Below are 21,177 nucleotides of genomic sequence, written 5' to 3' on the forward strand. Positions count from 1 at the left end.
AGACAACCTGTTCAGTCTTCACAAGTCGTTGACATAGAGGGGAACTGCCAGGACAAAAGGCACCCGAATGCATCCAAGCAGAGGGTCCTGACAGCACCCTGCTATGCACGAATCATCAGAAAGGACATTTGAGGGACAGTGAGGGAATCTGAATATAGGCTGTACACTAGGTTTCTAAAAATGTATTGACATGGAAAGGTCAAGATTATTAATTGAGAAAGAAAAAAAGAAAGAAAATTGCAACGCAACAAGAATACCGTGATCTTGTTCGGATAAAAAATTTATATGCAGAGAATTTTTATAGAAAAGAATTTTGGGAAGACAGACAACAAGGTATTTGCATTGATCCTCCCCAGATGGTAGGAATAGAGCGGTTTTCCTCTCTTATTTTTGCTTATCTGTGCGCTCCAGCTTTTTGCCATGTGATAATCAAAGGTTATTTTAAATTAGAGAGGTTCCCTGCACAGTCCTGGCTCTGACGGTCCCCTCTGGCCTCAGCCTCCTCTCCCAGCTCCTGCTCCATCTGGCACCGGCCATCAACACAACCAGGATGTAGCATCTGGGGTCACAGCCTGCCTCCCTCCCTCCCTCCCTCTCTCCCTCCCTCCCTCCCACCATCCTTCCTATCATGTCTCTGTATGGAGGAGCGTCCACTAAATTACAGTAACAATCCAGCTCTCTCTTCGTGCCCACTCCCTCCTCTTCCCCTGCAAAGGTGACTCATCTGATGCCCCAATGGGGCCAGGCTCTTGGGTAAGCCTGGCCCAGCCCCTTCTCATTTTGAAGCCCCTACCGCTCTGCTTCTGCCTGTCAGTCAGAAGCCTCCCACACCCCCACCTGGGCCAAGGACTAGGTGATTTCAGCGGGTGAATGTCAAGTTCAAGGATGGGAAAGCAGGAAGCTCACCTGGCCACTAATCTGAAGTCACAGCCACAGAGGACTATTTCAAACGTCGTCTATCTGGCTGTTGGGTGTCTCTCTCAGTTGGTACCGAACTCAGATGGGGAAGAGGCGTGCTCTTTACTGGATCCTTTAAAACCCAACATCTTGCTCTCTTTCCCCCAGTGGCCACTGTTCCTCTGCTCAGCTTCCAGCCCTGGAGGAAGTCAATCTTCTAGAGGCATCTTCTAGAGGTGGAACTTCAGGACTGAGTTTCTACTGAAGAAGAGAAAGACGGGAAGCCCCTGGTGCCGCCCGCAGTGAAGGTGAGGGTGATGGTGGGGATTGGGCGTCCGCACAGAGGCAACAGCGTGGGCAGAGTCACAGAGGCTGGATGGCCGATGGGAGAGGAGGAGTGGGCCCGGATGAGGCTGTGCCCTGCCCACGACTCCAGGTGGCCCTGCGGGACCCCCCTGACATGCACCAGGGCAGATGAGGGGCCACAGAAGAGTTTCAAGTCGCGATGTGGCACAGTCACACTTGTTTATTGGGGACATCTCTTGGGGCCACTCTGTGAGGACAGCTGAAGGAGGGAATGGCCCGGGACTGAGGAGACCAGCAGCAGGATTGTTAACCCAGAACGCTGACAGGGGAGAGGAAAAGAGCCCTTTAAAAGAATCAATGACAGCCTGACCAGGCAGTGGCGCAGTGGATAGAGTGTCGGACTGGGATGCTGAGGACCCAGGTTCGAGACCCCCGGGGTTGCCGGCTGGAGCGTGGGCTCATCTGGTTTGAGCAGATCTCACCAGCTTGGACCTGAGGTTGCTGGCTCGAGCAAGGGGTTACTCGGTCTGCTGAAGGCCCACGGTCAAGGCACATATGAGAGGGCAGTCAATGAACAACTAAGGTGTCACAATGCGAAATGAAAAACTAATGATTGATGCTTCTCATCTCCCCGTTCCTGTCTGTCTGTCCCTGTCTATCCCTCTCTCTGACCCTCTCTCTGTCTCTGTAAAAAAAAAAAAAAAAAAGAATCAATGACAGTGGCAGCCTCTCCATTTGGCCCAGCTGAGAACTTCACTTCAGAAACACACCCCTTCTGGTTGGCAGGTGCTCAGCAACGGGCTTCTCGGGTAATGCAAAGACGGGCCCTTGTGCGGTGGTCCCAAACCCTGCCCCCTCCGCAGGCTGAAATGAGATCCATAAATAATCACACAGACTCACATACTTAAAAAAAGTCAATGTAATATCCTAGCCATAATACGAAGAAGAACCAAGAGGAAAGTAATGTGTGATAAAATAATAAAGGATGAACACGTGTGAGCCGGCTAGAGCAGGAGACACGATGAGCGGCCTGGTATTGCTCCCAGAGGTAGGACCACCGCGAACACACCAGCCTCGGAGACAGACAGGCCCAGGTGGCCCCGACGGTGACTCAGACACCTCGACGGCGGGGCTGTGGCTAGTGACAGGAAATGGGCAACATGTCTTGGCCAAATTCCAAGCAAAACAAAGGACGGTCTTCTCTTTTGGTGAACATAATAGTCACATTCCCAGAAAATTCTATGCGTTAAAAACGTGCAAAAATTACTCTTTTTATATATAAACAGGTACACACACACACACACACACACACACCCTTGTTGATTTCCCAGACTCCTCCTAAGGGGGCTGTTTTGGCTTCATTGAGCATCATTGCCTTAGAGCATCTTGTGTAATGACGGCAATTGAGACCAAAATGTAAATGGCTTGAAAAAATCAACTGTTCATCTCCTGGTGGCTGAGGGGGGGCTGGGAGGAGAGTCCAAGCCCCAAGAAATGGCCTCAGACTCCGGTCCAGAGCAGACAGCTGGCTGGTGAGACGGTCCCGAGGATCGGGATGGACAAGAGAGGCTGGACGTGGTGAGGTCCTGGTTCAGCTGTACATTGTTCCAAAGCAGGGCTATAATCTCCTCCTGTGTCCCTAAACCTTCCATAAAACCAGCCTGGTCAGGAATAAATACAAACGAGGGCTCGTGCCTCCTAACTGCCCGCGCTGGGTGCTCTACCCGCCTCGACTCACGCACCCTCCTGCCAGCTCGAAGGGGGAGGGGCGACACTTGCTCTCATTTCATAACGAGACAGCCAAAGCCGAGAGAGAGAGAGAGAGAGAGAGAGAGAGAGAGAGAGAGAGAGAGGCGGAGTACTTTGCCCAAAGTCAGTCAGTCCATTAATGGCAGAACCGGGCTTTGAACCCCGGCAGCCTGGCTTACCCCATCAGCAAGGGCCAGGCGTGGTGAAGAACTTCCGGGGGGGAGATCACAGCAGCAGTGCGGACCTGGGCGAGGTCCCAGGAGACTAACCTAAGAGGTTGTGGGAGATTACAAACACCCATTGGAGGTTTCCAGAGACATTCAGAGGATGCTGGACCTTCCCAGCACAAAGAAGAGGGACTCGAGCCATTTCTCCTGGATCTTTCAGGGAAGGGTGAGTCCACCCACCCTCATTGAGGGAACCTTAAAATGGCCATATTCGGTTACACCCAGGACCGATCTGAACCTTTGTTTTATGAACTCTTACGTTTCAGCAGCTTGACCTATTCCCACCTCATTTGTTAATAGCTGCATTTTTTTATGTTCAGTGGCTAAGAAGAAAAAAATACCAAAGACCGCTGTGAACTCAGTGAATTCAAATGTTATTAATCACAATGGCATCCGCATATAGTTGAAAAACATTACATATGTGGAAACCAAATGTTACAATGCTTGGGGGACCTGTACACAATGCCAGGCTAAGGGCACAGAGGGGAACTAGGAAAAGCCACAGAGAGGTCGTTGATGCATCAGTGACACAAACACCCAGACCCCAGATTGCCCCTCTGGGGAGGCTCAGGGACACCACAGCAGTCCTGATCCATGTCACCGGCTCCTTGTTGGTGCATCTTCTGAAAAAAAGGTTCTGACTTGGTGGTCTTAATGCCACACTAATTTGGGTCCTAATTCTAATACGTGGGGGAAGGGGGTCCCCCGTACCAACAAGCCAGCTTCCTACACCAGCAGGCGTCTGAGAATTCAGCTCAAATCTGACGCTATCTGCCTGGGAATAGAATCAGATCGCACAGGTTGAGGGCTCAGTCCGGCAAGACTGCCCCCCACTTCAGATGCCAATCACAAGTCCAAGTTGTCACCTGTGCTTCTGACAGACTGGCTATCAATCAGAGGTTCCCACGACCCCTCCTTGGGTTCAATTAATTTGCTAGAATAGCTCACAGAGCTCGGGAAACCAGTTTAGTCACTAGATTACTGGTTTATTACAAAGGATATTAGCGGATACGAGTCAACAGCCTGATGAAGAGATACAGAGAGAGAGAGAGAGAGGTGCCGAACAAAGGAGCTTCTGTCCTCACGGGGCTTGGGATCTGGCCCGCGGGCATGTGGCAGCTCTGGCTCCCCAGTGTGGAAGCTCTCTGAACCCCAACCTTTAGGATTTTATGGAGGCTTTCTTACGTAGACATGATTGATGAAACTGTTGGTCACTGGTGATTGATGCAACCGCCAGTCCCTTTCCCTGGAAATCAGAGGGTGAGGCGGAAAGTTCTAACTCTTTATTCATGGTTGGTTCCCCTGGCAACCAGCCCCTATCTTTAAGTGCCTTCTGAAAAGTCACCTCATTAACATAAACCCAGTTTATGTTAGAAGAAAGGACTTGTGAGGAATAGCAGGACACGTATCTCACCTTCATGGATCTGAAGAGACTTAAGCAACTAAGGACAAAAGAACAAATATGATAATAAAAGATGCTCCCATTGCTGTTATTGTAAAGCAATCAGCTCTGACCAATTGAGCCACTGAAGCGGATGGGGATGGGAACAAGTTGGGGACATAGTCCTCATAAGGTGGCTGGAAGATTGGCTAAAACAGAAAGGAATGACCATACCAAGTGTTGCAAGGATGTGAAGCAGCAGAACTCTCATACATGGCTGATGGCAGTGGAAATTGGTAAAACTGATTTGTAAAACCGGAAGAACTGACCAAACCGAACATATATAGACCCTAAGACCCAGAAAACCCGTCCCTAGGAATATACTCAACAGAAATGGGTACATGCACAGGTTCACCAAGAAATACACCGAAGACCGATCTGTGGTGGTGCAGTGGATAGAGCATCGACCTGGAACACTGAGGTCGCCAGTTCGAAACCCCGGGCTTGCCTGGTCAAGGCACGTACAATAAGCAATCAATGAACAACTAAAGTGAAGCAGCTATGAGTTGATACTTCTTGCTCTCTCTCTCTCTCTCTCTCTCTCCTTCTCCTCTCTAAAATCAATAAATAAAAATCTTTTAAGAAAATCAAAACCTATTGAAAATGGCCAATAAACACATGAAAAGTTACTCCACATCACTAATCACCAGGGAAAGCCAAATCAAAACCACAATGAGATACAACTTCATACCCGTTAGGATGACTATTATAAAAGATCGACAGAGAGCAAATAATATGTGTTGGCACGGATGTGGAGGAACTGGAACCCTTGTGCATTCCTGGTGGAAATGTAAAATGTACAGCCACTAAGAATTAGACATAAAAATCACCATATGATCCAGCAATTCTGCTTCTGGGTGTTAAAAACAAGCTAATAGCCCTAAAATGGAGTTGCTTCTGCTAAGCCCCACGTCACCAAACCAAGATTTAACTAAATCACATTCTGAGTCTCCCAGAAAGTTAGACAAGAATCTCCTGTTCATCGCTAGTTAGGTCATCTGCCTGACAGATCCCAGCATCCCCGAAAGGAAAGTAACCGTAACAACCAGCCTGCTTCCATTGCTTAGAATAACTTCCTTGTTCTTCCTTCCTTCTGCCAGAAAAGTCCCAGCTCCTCAGAGCTCCTTCCTATCTACTAGATTGGACACTGCCTGATACAAATCAAGTTCTGGCATAAATAAATTGAAAACACTTAATATATCTCAATTAATTTTTACCCTGGGTATATACCCATAATAATTGAAAGCAGGGACTTGACCAGATATTTGTAGACTCGTGTTTATATTGTTATTATTCTTATTATCATATCATCATCATCATCATCATCATTACCAAAGGTATAAACAAGCCCGTGCCCACTGATGGATGAAATGTGATACATATATAGGATGGAATATTATTCAGCCTTAAAAAGGAATAAAATTTGGCCCTGGCCGGTTGGCTCAGTGGTAGAGCATCGGCCTGGTGTGCGGGGGACCCGGGTTCGATTCCCGGCCAGGGCACATAGGAGAAGCGCCCATTTGCTTCTCCAACCCCCCCCCCTTCTTCCTCTCTGTCTCTCTCTTCCCCTCCAGCAGCCAAGGCTCCATTGGAGCAAAGATGGCCTGGGCGCTGGGGATGGCTCCTTGGCCTCTGCCCCAGGCGCTGGAGTGGCTCTGGTCGCAGCAGAGCGACGCCCCGGAGGGGCAGAGCATCGCCCCCTGGTGGGCAGAGCGTCACCCCTGGTGGGCGTGCCGGGTGGATCCTGGTCGGGCGCATGCGGGAATCTGTCTGACTGTCTCTCCCCGTTTCTAGCTTCAGAAAAATACAAAAAAAAAAAAAAAAAAAAAGGAATAAGATTCTGACACGTGCTACACCACGGATGAATCTTGAACATCCTGCTAAGAGAAACGAGCTAGACACAAAAAGACAAATATTGCGCGATCCCACGGTGGGTGAGCAAGAAAACCTCCTCTACCCTTGTAAGTTCTTCCGGCCGGTCTATTAATTAAATCTGCATGAGATGAGTTAACAAGAGAAAATAACCCCAGTTTAATTCCATACACACGTATGGGAACCTTCCATCCATGGGAGCACCAGAGACCCTGCCTGCATGAGAGGTTCTGAGACAGAAAAGGAAAATGAGGTCTTTATGGTGTTCTGAGCCAAGGATGAGCAAGACGTCCTGGGGCTGCAGAGGGGAGGAAAGTCTTTCGCAGAACGTTAAGAACAGATGTTCAGTAAGTAGAAGTTTGCCCTGCCCTATAGATAGCTCATAAGAAGGGATTTCTGGTAATAACTCTTATGGGCAAGGCCCCAGTTGGAATTCTTTAAAGAAAAAGTAAAAGCTTCTTGGGAGCCCATAGGGTCTTGACCGCTATCAGCTCAAAGGAATCCACATGCCGAAGTGACTCATCTTGGAGTTCCTGTTCTGATCCCCTTCCCCGTGTACACAAGGTTCCTAGAACAGTCAAATTCACGAGACAGAAAGGCGAATGGCGGTTGTGAGGGACTGGGGGGAGGAGAGAATTGGGAGCTCTTGTTTATGGGATAGACTCAGAGTGTTGGGATGGGCTGATGAAAAAGTTTGGGAAATGTTTACACAACGACATAAATGTCCTTAATGTCACTGACTTGTACACTTAAAATGGTTCATTTTATGTTGTATATATTTTACCACACACAAAATGTGTTTGTTTGTTTTTAACTTCTCAGGAAAGAATATTTGAGCCCTGGCCAGTTAGCTCAGTGGACAAAGCATTGACCCAGCATGCCAGAGGTTGCGGGTTCAACCCTCTGGTCAGGGCACGTACAAGAAGCAATCAATGCGTACACAACTAAATGAAATAACTAAGTGAAACAGTAAGTTGATGCTTTTCTCTCTCTCTCCCTCCTTTCTTCTCTCGCTCTTCCCTTCAAATCAATGGAAGAAAGAAAGAAAGAAAGAAAGAAAGAAAGAAAGAAAGAAAGAAAGAAAGAAAGAAACATGTCTGAGCTCCAAGGCTGGCCCTGCGGTTGGTTCCCTGGGTCTGCCCTGCCCACCGCAGCCTGTGCGGTTCTTGCCCCTCTTGTGTCTGCTGTCCCAGGGGCTCCTATCGCAAACCTGCCCCCAGTGCCCCGTGGTCCCAGTGCTCGCTGCCCCCTCCCGACCTGATTTCCAGAGGCTGGGAAGTCTCTGTAAGGCAAGTGGTCCCTTTGGAGCCCATTAGGTAGCCATCACCATTCATGAATCTACCAAGAAAAAGACAGCACTTTCTGACTCACACCACAGGACGGAATGGATGACATCAACTGGTCTAATCAAATACCAGCCTGCAGTGTCTGCTAACTATGCTCTGTTCAGCGTAGAAGGTCACCTAAGCCCCAGGATTAAGGTTCAGGGAAAGCACGTTGGCTGAGCACCTACGACATGCCAAGGGCCATGCCTAGAATCCTGGCCACCGCCCCACCAAGACAATACTATTGAACCCATTTTCCTGACCAGGAAACCGGAGCCTCAAAGAAGGATTCACAGTCAGAAAAGCGGGCTGGTTCGTCGTGAGAGCCAGCCACGTGTGGCTCCAAATCTTGCTGTGGACCTCCCAGCTCCATGGCCGGCCTGGGAAGGGACGGGCTACAGGAGCTTGGTGGCAGTGCAATCCTTTCTCAGAGATAAGAAGAGGCCCGGAGAAAGGGCAAAGTGCACTCCTCAAGGTCTATCAAAATAGAAGTCCTGGCTCCCTCCCAGCTGTGCAGGGGCTCATCACCCTGAAGTAATTGCTTGAGGCGGCTTCTGGCTGGACATTTCCGGTGTCTTCCACAGAATATCACTGTCCTCCCAAATTTGCCTGTGTCCCATGCAATGCCAGGGTCACCCTGACCCTTCCCAGAAAGCAAAGTCATGGGAAGAGAGAGAGAGAGAGAGAGAGAGAGAGAAAGAGAGAGAGAGAGAGGAAGAGAGATAGTGTGTGTGTGTGTGTGTAGGGGAGGTGGGTAATCTTGAATGGAAGAGAAACTGATGGCTCAGAACAAGGCTGAGAGGGAGCAGCAGAGCAGGCAGAAGTGCGGGGGGCGGAGGCTAGAGCCCTGGAGTGGGAATCAGAGCCTTGAGTTTTAGTCCTAACTCAGCCTTCATCATGCTGTGCAACCTAGGGTAGCTTCTTCCCCTCTCTGTGCTCCTGTTGCCTTACCTGTACAAGGGTGGGCCTGGAGTTTGTGGGCGCTAAAGGTTCACCTGCTGATTACTCTGATTACTCAAGTATTAATTGAGCCCCTGCTCCGAACACCAGCCAAGCTGTGAGGATACAGAAGACAGACCCATTTCCTACCCTCTTGATGCTGAGCCTTGGGGGGAAGAGAGCCACTACTAAGTAGTCACAGGCCCATTGCATGCTGTGGAGAGGAGAAGTGGGCAGCTGTAGAGGTCCAAACTTGCCACAGGATTGGGCTCAAAAAACAAAGAATCAGGTCAAAGAACAACCTGGTCCTGGCCAGTTGGCTCAGTGGTAGAGCGTCGGCCTAGTGTATGAAAGTCCCGGGTTCAATTCCCTGCCAGGGCATACAGGAGAAGCGCCCATCTGCTTCTCCACCTTTCCCCCTCTCCTTCCTCTCTCTCTCTATCTCTCTCTCTCTCTCTTCCCTTCCTGCAGCCAAGGCTCCATTGGAGCAAAGTTGGCCCAGGCACTGAGGATAGCTCCATGACCTCTGCCTCAGGCACTAGAATGGCTCCAGCAGCAACGGAGCAACGCCCCAGTTGGGCAGAGCATCGCCCCCTGGTGGGCATGCTGGGTGGATCCGGTTGGACGTATGCGGGAGTCTGTCTGATTGCCTCCCGGATTCTAACTTCAGAAAAATACAAAAAAACCCAACAACAACAACAAAAAAACAACCTGCTTTAGGCCTGGCCTTGACCCTGGAATCCAAGGGGCTCCCCCAAGTGCTCCAGATGTCATCACCTGTGGTCAGTCAGAACCTCGGGGCACAAGGTGTCACATGGGGGCTCCCACTCCCGCTTCCCTGATGGGCCTGGGATGAACAGAAACTCACTCTCTGAATTCAAAAGTCTTCAGAATCAACTCAAAGGCTGAGGGCAGCCGAGGGCAGCGGGGCCTGCAGCGGGGTGGCGTACAGAAGGGGCCCTTGCTGGTTCCGGAGGCTCTTCCAGGAGGCAAAGGCAGAACTAACATGACATTAGCAGCAAAGAAGCCAGTCACTGTGGATCTCAACCCCAGCTGCATGCTGCAATGCCCAGGGGAGCTTTAAAAATTCTTGCCGCCTGAGTCTAACCCTCAGAGATCGGCTGCCTCGCCCGGGGTGCAGCCGGGGCAGACGGTCCCGCCTGAGTCTAACCCTCAGGGATCCAGCTGCACTGCCCGGGGTGCAGCCGGGGCGGATGGTCCCGCCTAAGTCTAACCCTCAGAGATCCGGCTGCATCGCCCGGGGTGCAGTGGGGCAGACGGTCCCGCCTGAGTCTAACCCTCAGGGATCCGGCTGCACTGCCCGGGGTGCAGCCGGGGCGGATGGTCCCGCCTAAGTCTAACCCTCAGAGATCCGGCTGCATCGCCCGGGGTGCAGCGGGGCAGACGGTCCCGCCTGAGTCTAACCCTCAGGGATCCGGCTGCACTGCCCGGGGTGCAGCCGGGGCGGATGGTCCCGCCTGAGTCTAACCCTCAGAGATCCGGCTGCATTGCCCAGGGTGCAGCCGGGGTGGACGATCCCGCCTGCGTCTAACCCTCAGGGATCCGGCTGCATCGCCCGGGGTGCAGCGGGGCAGACGGTCCCGCCTGAGTCTAACCCTCAGAGACCCGGCTGCCTCGCCCGGGGTGCAGCCGGGCAGACGATCCCGCCTGAGTCTAACCCTCAGAGACCCGGCTGCCTCGCCCGGGGTGCAGCCGGGCAGACGGTCCCGCCTGAGTCTAACCCTCAGAGATCCCACCGCATCGCCCGGGGTGCAGCCGGGCAGACGGTCCCGCCTGAGTCTAACCCTCAGGGATCCGGCTGCGTGGCCCGGGGTGCAGCCAGGGCAGACGGTCCCGCCTGAGTCTAACCCTCAGAGACCCGGCTGCCTTGCCCGGGGTGCAGCCGGGCAGACGGTCCCGGGGTACTGGGGTGAGAACCAGTGACCTGGCAGAAGGCTGGGTCTGCTCAGAGGCCAAGGAGGGTGGTTCATGGAGGCCAAATAGGTCAGAGGGTGGCCGTCCCAGCCCCGGGGACAAACAGGCCGTGTTCCGAACAATACAAGGCCTTGGAGCCCCAGGAAGGCCGCTTGGTAGTAAAGCAGGGATGAACTCCTATCCCCAAGACCGTACCCCCCCCCCATCTGGGATCACAGATAAGACACAGAATGCCCAGTTAAATTTGAATTTTAAAATTAATTAAATTCAGATTTAATTGGGTATCATGGTTTTTTTTTTGTTTTTGTTTATGTGGTTTGTTTTTTTTTGCTAAATCTGGCCAAATCTACCCCACTGCACCACTCAGCTGGGCGTCGCCGGTGTCAGTCCCCAGGGAGCCTCGGGCAGCTCGCAGCCACTCTCTGAGTCTCCTTCTCCTGGAGACTGACACGCCACCTCCCTCCGCTCTCTGGGGCCAGGCCGGCTGCTTCCAGGGCAGTGCGCATGACTCACAGGGCCCTGGAAAGGCCTCGAGCCTGTGAAGGAAAACAGCGCCTTTCTCTCTAAGACATCAGCACTCTCCTCCTGTAGTGTGGTCCAAACGAAGAGCTTTCAAGAGTCTCCCTGCCCCGGAGACGCAGGGTGGTGAAGGAGACTGAGACCTCGGCAGAGGGCAGAACCCGGGCTGCCGTCCCCAGGGCGTGTGTCTGTCCCTCCCGTCCTCTTCCCTCTCCCCCTGCTCTCCTCATTCTCCCGCACCCTCGCTGCACCCAGACGACTCCCCCACCCTGTCGAGCACAAAGAGTTTATTTGACATTGAGTAACTGCTGTGGGCCTACTATGTGCTAGGCCCGAGGGCTAAGTGCTAGAGGACACAATAGTGACCCAGTCCCTGCCCGCACTGAACTTCTAGTTTGGGGATGAGGTGGGGGTGCGAGAAAGTCAACCACTTCATGGAATATGTTATAGCAAACCTTGACAAGTACCCCTCAGGAAAAGAACAGAGTGAGTGCTTGGAGGGCCCACTGGTAACAGGGTACTTGACCTCCTTCTTTGAGGGTGTGTCCTGGGAATTGATATCTAAAGAGTGGGGGAGGGGGAGGCCATCCCCCGCAGAGGAAGCAGCACATGCAAAGGACGCCTCTCAAGAGCAGTGTGCAGAGAGTGGCCTGAGGCGGGGTGGACACGTTGGCCGGGTTAGGCAGGCTGGGTGGTAGGGACCATGAGAATTTGAACCTTAAGCCCATTCGATGACCCAGCAATTCCACTTCTAGGCATCTACCCACATGCGTTTCCCATTGCTGCTCTAAGAAATTGCCACTAACTTGGTGGCTTAAAACCAAACAAATCTATTATCTTATCATTCTGATGGTCAGAAGGCCAAAATGGGTGTTCCTTCCGGAGGCTCGAAGGGGTGATCTGTCTCCCCACCTTTTCCAGCTCCTCGAGGTCGCCCATGTTCCTGGGCCCGTCTTCAGAGCCACCACGGCCGGCCCACGTCTCACGCCGCCGTTTCTCTGGCTCTCTCACTCAGCTCCTCTCTTCTATTTATAAAGATCCTTGTGATTACATTGGACCCACCCCGCTAATCCAGAATAATCACCCCATCTCAGGGTCAGCTAATTAACAACCTTAATTTCACCTGCAACCTGACTTCCCCTTGACCGTGTAATCTAACACATTCACAGGTTCCGGGGAGGAAGACAAGGACATCACAGAGGATACTATTGTTCTGCCTACCACACGACCCAAGATTTTTACAGGAATGTTCCTAGCAGCCTTATTCATTAGAGCCCCCAATTTAAAAAAGCCACCTATCCATCAATAGCAGACTAGACAAACCAACCATAGTATATTCATCTAATAAATATTAGATGTATATTTCATAACAATAAAAAAGAACTATTGATACACATAATAACATGGTTGAATCCCATAGGCACGAATTTGAGCAGAAGAAGCCAGACACAAAAGAGTACATAATACAATATGGACCCATTTTCAGGAAGTTCAGGAACAGATGAAACTAATCCATGGCATAGAAGTCCAAGTGGTGATTACTCCAGGGGAGAGGGGAGACTGGCCATGAAGGGCACAAAGAACTAGAAATGTTCTGTATCTTCGCCTGGGTGTAGTCACAGGAGTGAGCATATGTAGCAATTCATCAAGCTGCACATTCCACTGTGCACGTTAAAAGAGTTGGGTCTGGCCTGACCTGTGGTGGCGCAGTGGATAAAGCGTCGACCTGGAACACTGAGGTTGCCGGTTCGAAACCCTGCACTTGCCTGGTCAAGGCACATATGGGAGTTGATGCTTCCTGCTCCTCCCCCTTCTCTCTCTCTCTCTCTCTCTCTCTCTCCCCCTCTCTCTAAAAATCAATAAATAAAATACTTAAAAAAAAAAGAGTTGGGTCTGTATTTTAAGAGGGATAAGAAACCACAGCAAGGTTTTAAGCAGTGACATGACATAATCTGATGTTCATTTATAAAAGGTCACGTCACTCTGTTGGGTGGAAGACAGCTGAGAAATGACAGTAGTTGCAGTTTCCCTGAAGAGAAAAAAAGGAGCCTTGGGTTTGGGTGGTGCTGGTGGAAATGGATAGAAATGGGTAGTTTCAAAGATATTTATGAGAAAGGATAGATAGGACATGATTTAGGATATGTTGGGTGGATGGGTGGGTGGGTGAGTGGATGGATGGATAAATGAATAGAAGAAGAGGTGGGTATAAGTGGGTGGGTGGGTGGGTGGATGGATGGATGGATGGATGGATGGATGGATAGATGAGTGGATGGATGGGTAGGTGGATGGATGGATGGATGGATGGATGGATAGATGGATAAGTGGATGGAGGAATTGGTGGACGGATGAATGAGTGATGAATGAATGAGTGACCGGAATGGACAGACTGGGTGAAAGGATGTGTGAGCGGATGAACGAGTAGGTAAGTGCATGGGTGGGTGAAGAGGCAGGTGGGAGAATGAGTGGGTGGGTGAATTAGTGGAGAGATTAAACACTCTCAAGAGGACAGACTCTACTCTTGTTATTGGTGTCCAGAAAGTACAGATGAATTGCACCAGTCAGTCACCATGTAAGCTTTCCTCTGAGATATCTGTGTTTACACTTCTATGGCTCCCCAATGCCCCTAGGAGAAAAACTAGTTACTACAATACCCATCAGGGAGCAGACATTTACAAATGGGCTGGTTTAATGAGATGCGAGGATCCCCCAATCCTGTGGGTTTTACAGTGAAAGTGCTGGCGATACCCAAGTGAATGGAGGGTGAGACAGGGATGGCAAGCCCCCTCAGACTTTCCCTTGGAAGCCACCAGTCCTCTGTCTTCTCCCTGTCATCACCACCATCCCAATCATCATCACTATCTTTTCTTCCACTGTCTCCCCCGTTACCACCCTATCATGACACAGATTTGTTGAAACTGCAAACTGTGCTTACTGAGGTAAGAGGTATGAACTTGGAGGCTCCCCTCTGGTGGGAGGGAACAATTTGCCTCTCACACGGGACTTCAGCACATCCCAGTGGGGGCTGAGCTTTTAATCCCTGGGCTGCCAGCACAGCCACATGGTCCAGCCCCCGCCCCCCTCATCAGGCCATTTGTCCCTGTGACCCATTCCTGTATCTCATAGCAAGTGAGAACAGCAGCTTTCAGAGGGAAGAAGGGCTGACAGGCCGCCAGGAGATGCCCCTATGATCCAGAGCTGGCTCCAAGTGCCCCAAACCCCAATTCACATGCATTTCCTAGACCTCAGAAGATGGCTAATTTCTCTCCCCGTTGGAGTCCGACAGCTTAGCCTCCAGAGCTTTACTTATTCCCACCAGGAAGGCTGAGACTTTGCTATCTGGGTAAACAACATTCCCCTTGCACATCAGATGCATATTTATTTACTGGGTGGTGCACTCAGCGATTCCTTCTCACTCACCTCATCACAGGTACCAGGACTCGGAGTGGGAGCCAGCACCCTACAACACTCAGGAATGGGGGACCCAGCATCTGGGTATGAGCAGTGATCTCACACTGGCTACGGGGAAAGTCACATTCACTATTTCACGCAGGGACCTTTCTGGATTACAGCTAGGCTAAAGTCACCATGCCTCAGAGCTGTGGTTTCATCCAGCTATCTTATACCCTACATCCAAGCTAAAATATAGTCATTGGATCTCCTCCGGCCATGAGCAGACACTTTATACTTTAAAACCTTGCATGCTTTCAATCCCCACCCCCAGTCCTAAATCAGCGTGCCATGCTGGCTCCCCTGCCCTTAAACTGTCAGGAAAGGCAGTCAGTCACTCAATCCCTGGGGCCACAGGGCAATGCAGTCAGGGGGTTGGTGCCCAGCTTAGGAATTCTGCAGTTGTCTTTTTGCAGGAGGCTTTACCCTGATGCAATTACTGGCCAAGCCATCCCATTCTGCAGCTGCTGGGAGCCCAGCGTCTGGGGCAGGGCACAGCTGTGCCAGCTGTCGGAGACAGATTACGCTATGCAGCTGAGCTGTGACTCATATTCCAGTACAGGGGAAATGCGCAAAAGTTATATACACTGCTTTGGGGGTGCCAAAAAATCATCTTGGTTTTGTCTTGCAAGATGTTCAGCTTGCAGAGCATGGGGCAGACGGAGGAAGGGGGTGGGGAGGAGGCGAGGGGAGCAGATCGGTCTCCAGTAGACTGCCTGTCACACACCCTCCATCGCTCTAATAACAGCACTCAGCATTTAATCAGCCCCTTTGTGGAAGCAGACGCTGTCACACTCATTAATTAGTTAATCCACACAGCCCCACTGCGAGGAGGAGCCATGTTATTATCCCCACGGGGACGCAGAGGGAAACTGAGGCCAGGGTGGGAATCTGGCACTGCACTGAGACAACATAGCCTGGCTGCTGGACCAGAACCAGTCTATGCTGGTGGCCAGTTCTGCTGCCCTCACTGTTGTCCTCCTCTTCCAATCTGCTCCTAATGCTGGCGGCCGTCACCAAAGACACCTGGACAAACCCCGTCAGCAGCACTCAGGGTACCGGAGGAGAGAAGGTGCAGCCTGGTAGCTGGACCAGGCCAGGCCCCCAGCGAACATGTGCTCTGAACCAGGCACCTGCGAGGGTACTTCCAAAGGGTCTCAGAACGAAGGGTGGCGGCGATGATGGTGACTCTCACTATCATCAGATTGTTTGCTTGTCTCCTTCTTGCTCAGGCAACTCTGGGTTTTCATTGTCTGATGGTTTTAGAACCGAAGGGAGGAACATCCCACCAGGAGGCACAGTAATGGTCCCACTGGACTGGAAACAGACTGGCACCTGGCCGTTTGGAGATCTTCGGATCATGCACACACCACACAGGAGGGGTATGGGTAGAACCCGGGGTCCCCATGGGGCACCTCCCACACTATCGAACCCAGTGGTAAACGTAGATGGACACCTGCTACAATGCTTTAGAGCCGGGATGCCCAAATGGCTCAGGGCCTCAAGGATGAAGACTCAGGTCAGTCCACAGGACAAAGAACTCTGACTAAACGAGATGCAGGCAGGGGGCAAGGGGGACACGGAATACGGAGTTAGAGGAAGGAAGTCATAAACACCTTTTAAGAGTTTGTGACCGGTGGCAAAAATAAAAAGCACAGCCTCAACCTGTATTTCCTTACTGGTTACTAAAGCTACTAAAGATGAAACAAGGATGCTTTTCCTATTTTCTTTTTAAACAGGAATGGTCACAATTTAAAAATGTTTCTCATCTCTCTCCTTTTCTTTCCCTCAACATTTATGACAACACGGCTTCTCAAACTTCAGTGTGCATACCAATCACAGATCTCATTAATCTGCTGAGACTCTTGGGCCTGAGATTCTGCATTTATTTTGTTTTCTCTCTCTTTTTAATGCTAATGCTCACTGCCATGCTCATGTCTTGTTTTTTTCTTTTTTATTGAATTTATGGGGGTGACATTGGTTGATAAAGTGATACAGGTTTCAGGTATACAATTCTAAAATACATCATCTGTATATTGTCTTGTGTGTTCACCCCAAGTGAAGTCTTCTATCACCATTTATCCCCTGCCAAACCCTCTTCTACCTCCCCCCAGCCCCTTCCCATTCTGCATTTTTAACAAGGTTCCAAATGGTGCCAAGGCCATGCTTTGAGTAGTAAGAGTTCAATGGACATATAGTTGAAGGTTAAATTTACCCTTAATTCAATGGTTAAAGGTCCAGATGGGATCACCATAGAACTTGAGGAAACGAGAAGATTACCTCAAAGATCTTGAACTTGGATCTTGATCATGACATCCAGCCTGGAGGTGGCTGGCTGAACAGGGACTATTGGAACTTGTTTGGTGAGGACAACATTGACTGAATGGAAGAAAGGGTGTGTGTGTGTGTGTGTGTGTGTGTGTGTCCTTGTGAGTTTGTGTGCACAGGACAGCTAAGAGGTGGAATGCAGTACACAGTCTTTGACCTGGCTGTTCAGGTCGTGAGTACCCTTCTCTGAGAACTTCCCTCACTAACGGAGGAGTGGGCTGACATGTTTGGATTAGGTGGCATTTGTTCCCCTGGCCATAGCTGATTGTCCACAGCCCAAGCTGCACCGCTAAGATTCTTTCCTCTGGGGCTCTAGAACTTTAAACCAAGGGAGATCAGGTTTGGCAGTTTTTATTCTGATTATTTGCAATAATCTAAAAAGGAAGTCCTGAAACGGCTAATGCTACAGTCAGTCCTAAAAGCCTCCGCTGACCCCTGCCCTTCCGATGCTGGGAGGGCTCAACTCTTCCTTGTATCCCCTAAGGCACTCCACTCACTATTTGTCATACCTATCACCCCCATTTTCTATTTTTCTTAATGTTTGACATCAAAATAACCGCAAGTACAACAGAACACCTTCCACAAGAAGCTGCCACCTGCTTGAACGGAGGGGAAGTCTGTCCTGGCCTGAGAGTCTCACTTTGAACCCAGATGCCCAGACAGCTTTCAGGCTGGGACTCCACCCCAACCCCTCTTCCACACAGCTGCCTTGGCACCGCCGTGGCCCCTGTTTGCACGGAACTGCTGCCCACCACCCTGTTTTCTTGTGATGACAAACAGGGCCCAGAGAATGTGTCAGGGGCACTTCCCCTGCAGAAACCCGCCATTCCACTTTTCGCCTCTGAAGAATTTCTTCTCCATCTCTGAGACCGAGCTGGGTCATCACTAAGCTGATCAAGTGCCCCTTTTAAAAGCTGTCAGCTCCCACACCGCATGCATCCTGTATTGTGAAGGTCCAGTGCAGCAAAGACTGAGATCCTTGAGGGCAGGGTCCTGGTCCTGCGTGTCTTCGTGTCCACCCACTCCCCCAGTGAAGTACAACCCGTGTGGAGACCGCAGCACTTCCTGTTCAAGAACAGCCCTCGGGGAAGGTGCGTTAACTGACTTACAGTGTGAATGAATGGGCGTGTGTGAAGAGGAATAGGAGGGGCTATTTCCTTCATTTACCAGAAATTTAAAATCGACCCAGTGCCCATTTGGACTCCAGGCATGATGCTGGGTTCTATGGGCATGAAGGTGGGATAAGGACACAGACGAAGCTCTCCAATCCCTCAAGGAGCTCTTAGTAACCCCGGGAGGTCGAACCCATCTCTCTTTTTCCCTCCCCCGAAATGAACCAGTCCTCCAGTGATCCTACTTGGTTTTTGTCTCTCCCACGCTAAGCCCGGTCACGCGGGGCCTGAAGGAGGGGGACAGAGGCAGCTCCCTTTCTCGCGGGCAGCGCGGCCCTTCCTGCCCCTACTGGACGCCCACGGAGCCATGGTCGAGGCCGGAGCCCGGAGCCCGGCGCCCACCGCCCCCACGCGCGGGGCCGCTCAGGAGAAAGGCTCCGCTTGCTCCGGCCTCGGCGCCGCTCCCCTCCCTGGCACAAGGGGGCGCTGCCGCCCCACGGTGGTCGCCATGGTCACCGCTGGCGGCGGAGTGGGGTTTACGTAAAGGACGCGGCGTCCCCCGGGGGGCGGAGGCGGCCTTCGCGCCGGCGCCGGCGCCCTGCGGAAGCGGCGTTAGTGAATCGGGGCCTTGGGGAGCCCAGGATGGAGGTGGCGGTCGCGGCGGCGGCTGCGGCAGGCCGAGCCCTGCGGAGGGCGGGAGGTAAGGGGGACCCTGGGCGCGGGCGCGGTGCGAGCGGCGCGACCGGCGGGGCAGTGTTCGGGGCGCGCGGTGGCCGGCCCGACGGGTCCGCGGGCGGAGGTGCGGCTGCCACGCGCGCCCGTGGCAGGTGTGAGTTCTGTGGAGCCCCTGGCACCGGCGCGGGGATGTGACACTCGTGACACGGGCGTGGGCAGTGTGAGTCTGGCACAGGCAGCGTGGTTTTTCTGGCACGGCTGTCAGAAGTCTTACCGCCACCTTGGTGCAGTGGTGGCCGCCCAGGTGTGAGGCGGGTGCAGCCTTCTGTGCAGGTAGGTGGTGGGCACAGCAGTTGGACTGATTTCAGGGTGGCGGTGGCTGGCTTGTGGGCACATGGTGGTGTCCGTGGCATGAGTGTGAGGAAGTGCTGCCATTGCTAGGGTGTTGGATTGTTCTGGCCTTGCCATGGTCTGGAGAGATGGCACCCGGGGCTTAAAGAATTGGTGTCCTCAGCATGACAGGAGTTCCTGGGGGCCGTGAGAAATGGCCTTGGCACAGCATGGTGCTGGGGCAGGGGTGGGGGCTGCCTAGCCCTGTGAGGGCAGAATCGGTGGCCCTCAGACCGAGGTGGATGGGAAGGGTATATGCCCATCCTCCCAGTCTGCTGATAATGAAGGGGCATTGCCTCTGTTACCAGGCCCTTTAATGCCAGCTGGGTACACTAGAGACTGGGAGAAGGTTGGTGCCCTTTATAATGGACATAAAAGAGAGACACCAGGAGATGCTTCTACCATGAGGACCCTGATAGTAACCCGGACAGAGATTTGCCCAGGTACTGGCATTACCTGGGGTCATGAATTCAGATCCAGCTTTGGAGAAGGGAGGTGGGTGGTTCTCAGCGGTGATCACTATCCATGAACATGTGTCAGGAGAAACGCACAGGGCTGAGGGGTGACCTGTGTCAGCTGGCTGGCTGGGAGAGGTGTGGCACACCGTCTATCTGGAGTCACAGGCCCAGCCTTCTCCTAGGTTGACGGTTTGCTCAGGCTGTCTGGGAGTTGCCTCCCTCTTTGATTCTTGGAAGCCTTTGGGTCCAGAGGATCATTTGGCCAATGCTTGGAAGATGAAGGAGGCTGTAGCCACCGGGAGTGTGCTAGGACTGTGTCTGTTCCCGCCAGGCCATTGGGAGGCTTTAGGTAAGGGTCTCTGCCTCCGTGTCACATGGTATTGTACTTCACAGAGAGGCATTTTAAAGATCCTCCAGAGAGTTCTGAGGGTGTGGAGGAAGTCTTGAGGTTTCTGTGGATCTCTGGATAAGTGGAATTGGGGTAGAAGAATAAATGTGGCGAGCCTGACCTGTGGTGGTGCAGTGGATAAAAAGCATCGACCTGGAATGCTGAGGTTGTCGGTTCGAAACCCCGGGCTGTCCCGGTCAAGGCCCATATGGGAAGCAACTACTTTGAGTTGATGCTTGCCACTCTTTCCATCCCTTTTCTCTCCCTTCTTTCTCTAAAATTAACAAATAAAATCATTAAAAAAAATGTGGTGAGATTGGGCAGAGGTGGGTCAGGGGGATGCCTTTAGGAATCCAAAAAGATGATGTTGAGGGTATGGGGGACTAGGGTGGCAGGTGGGAGCTCATTTGCCCAGGTGGGTGCTTGGAGGTGCAGCCGAGGGCCCCCTAAAGCTGAAGCATCGCCCAGTGCATTTGGAGGCAAAAAGCTTGAATTCTAGTCTTGGCTGTGTGACCTTGAGCAGGTGACTTTCCCTCTCCGAGTCATGTCACAGGGTGGTCAGAGAGGGTGAATGGAGATAGTGCCCATGAAAACCCTTTGTAAACCGTGGAACGCTGTCCAGAGGTCAGGGATTGTCACCAGGTACAGAGCCCACAGTGTGAGGCGATAGGAAACTGAGGCGCAGAACCGTGACTGGGAGGGAAGACGGCCGGAAGGTCGAAGGCCTGTCACGAGGAATTAGCGGCCCTGAGGATAAAGGCTCTGGAGGGGAAAAGTGGGATCTGTTGACAATGTGAGTCAGCTGCTGAGTCCCAAGCGCGGCCGCAGCAGTCGTGGAGTCCTGCAGGAGTGGCCTGAGCCAGAGGCGGCCCACTGCCCGGCCGCAGACGTGCTCTCGGGGTCCACGCAGGGCTGGGCGGCGTCTGTGGCTGACAGATCTGGGGTACCTGCGTGGGAGGGAGACTTGGAGATGTGTGTTTTCTCTTGAGAATTTCCTTTGGCTCTGGGTTCTGAGGGTGGGGGTAGGGAGCCATCGCATCAGCATTTTTGAAGCTGTGGCCCAAGGAAAGCAAAGTGGGTCAGAACCACCAGGTGGACTCCGGGCCTTGTGGTCCTGTGAGGGAGGCTGGGCCTGGGTGGTAGGGGGCAGGGGGTGGTGAGGGATGCCC

The 21,177-nt window shown here is 52.1% G+C and overlaps 1 protein-coding gene across 2 annotated transcripts in view; it reads left to right on the top strand.

The window, feature by feature from the left end:
* Positions 1-17,013: 17,013 nt before the first annotated feature.
* DAGLA (diacylglycerol lipase alpha) overlaps positions 17,014-21,177 on the top strand; it is a 67,945-nt gene continuing 63,781 nt past the window's right edge. For both annotated transcript variants that reach the window (XM_066251676.1, XM_066251677.1), the window contains exon 1: positions 17,014-18,797. The gene's annotated coding sequence lies outside the window, so the exon portion shown is untranslated. The remainder of the gene's footprint in view (positions 18,798-21,177) is intronic.

Source organism: Saccopteryx bilineata, chromosome 1, assembly GCF_036850765.1.
Source record: "Saccopteryx bilineata isolate mSacBil1 chromosome 1, mSacBil1_pri_phased_curated, whole genome shotgun sequence".
NCBI classification, from domain to species: Eukaryota; Metazoa; Chordata; class Mammalia; order Chiroptera; family Emballonuridae; genus Saccopteryx; species Saccopteryx bilineata.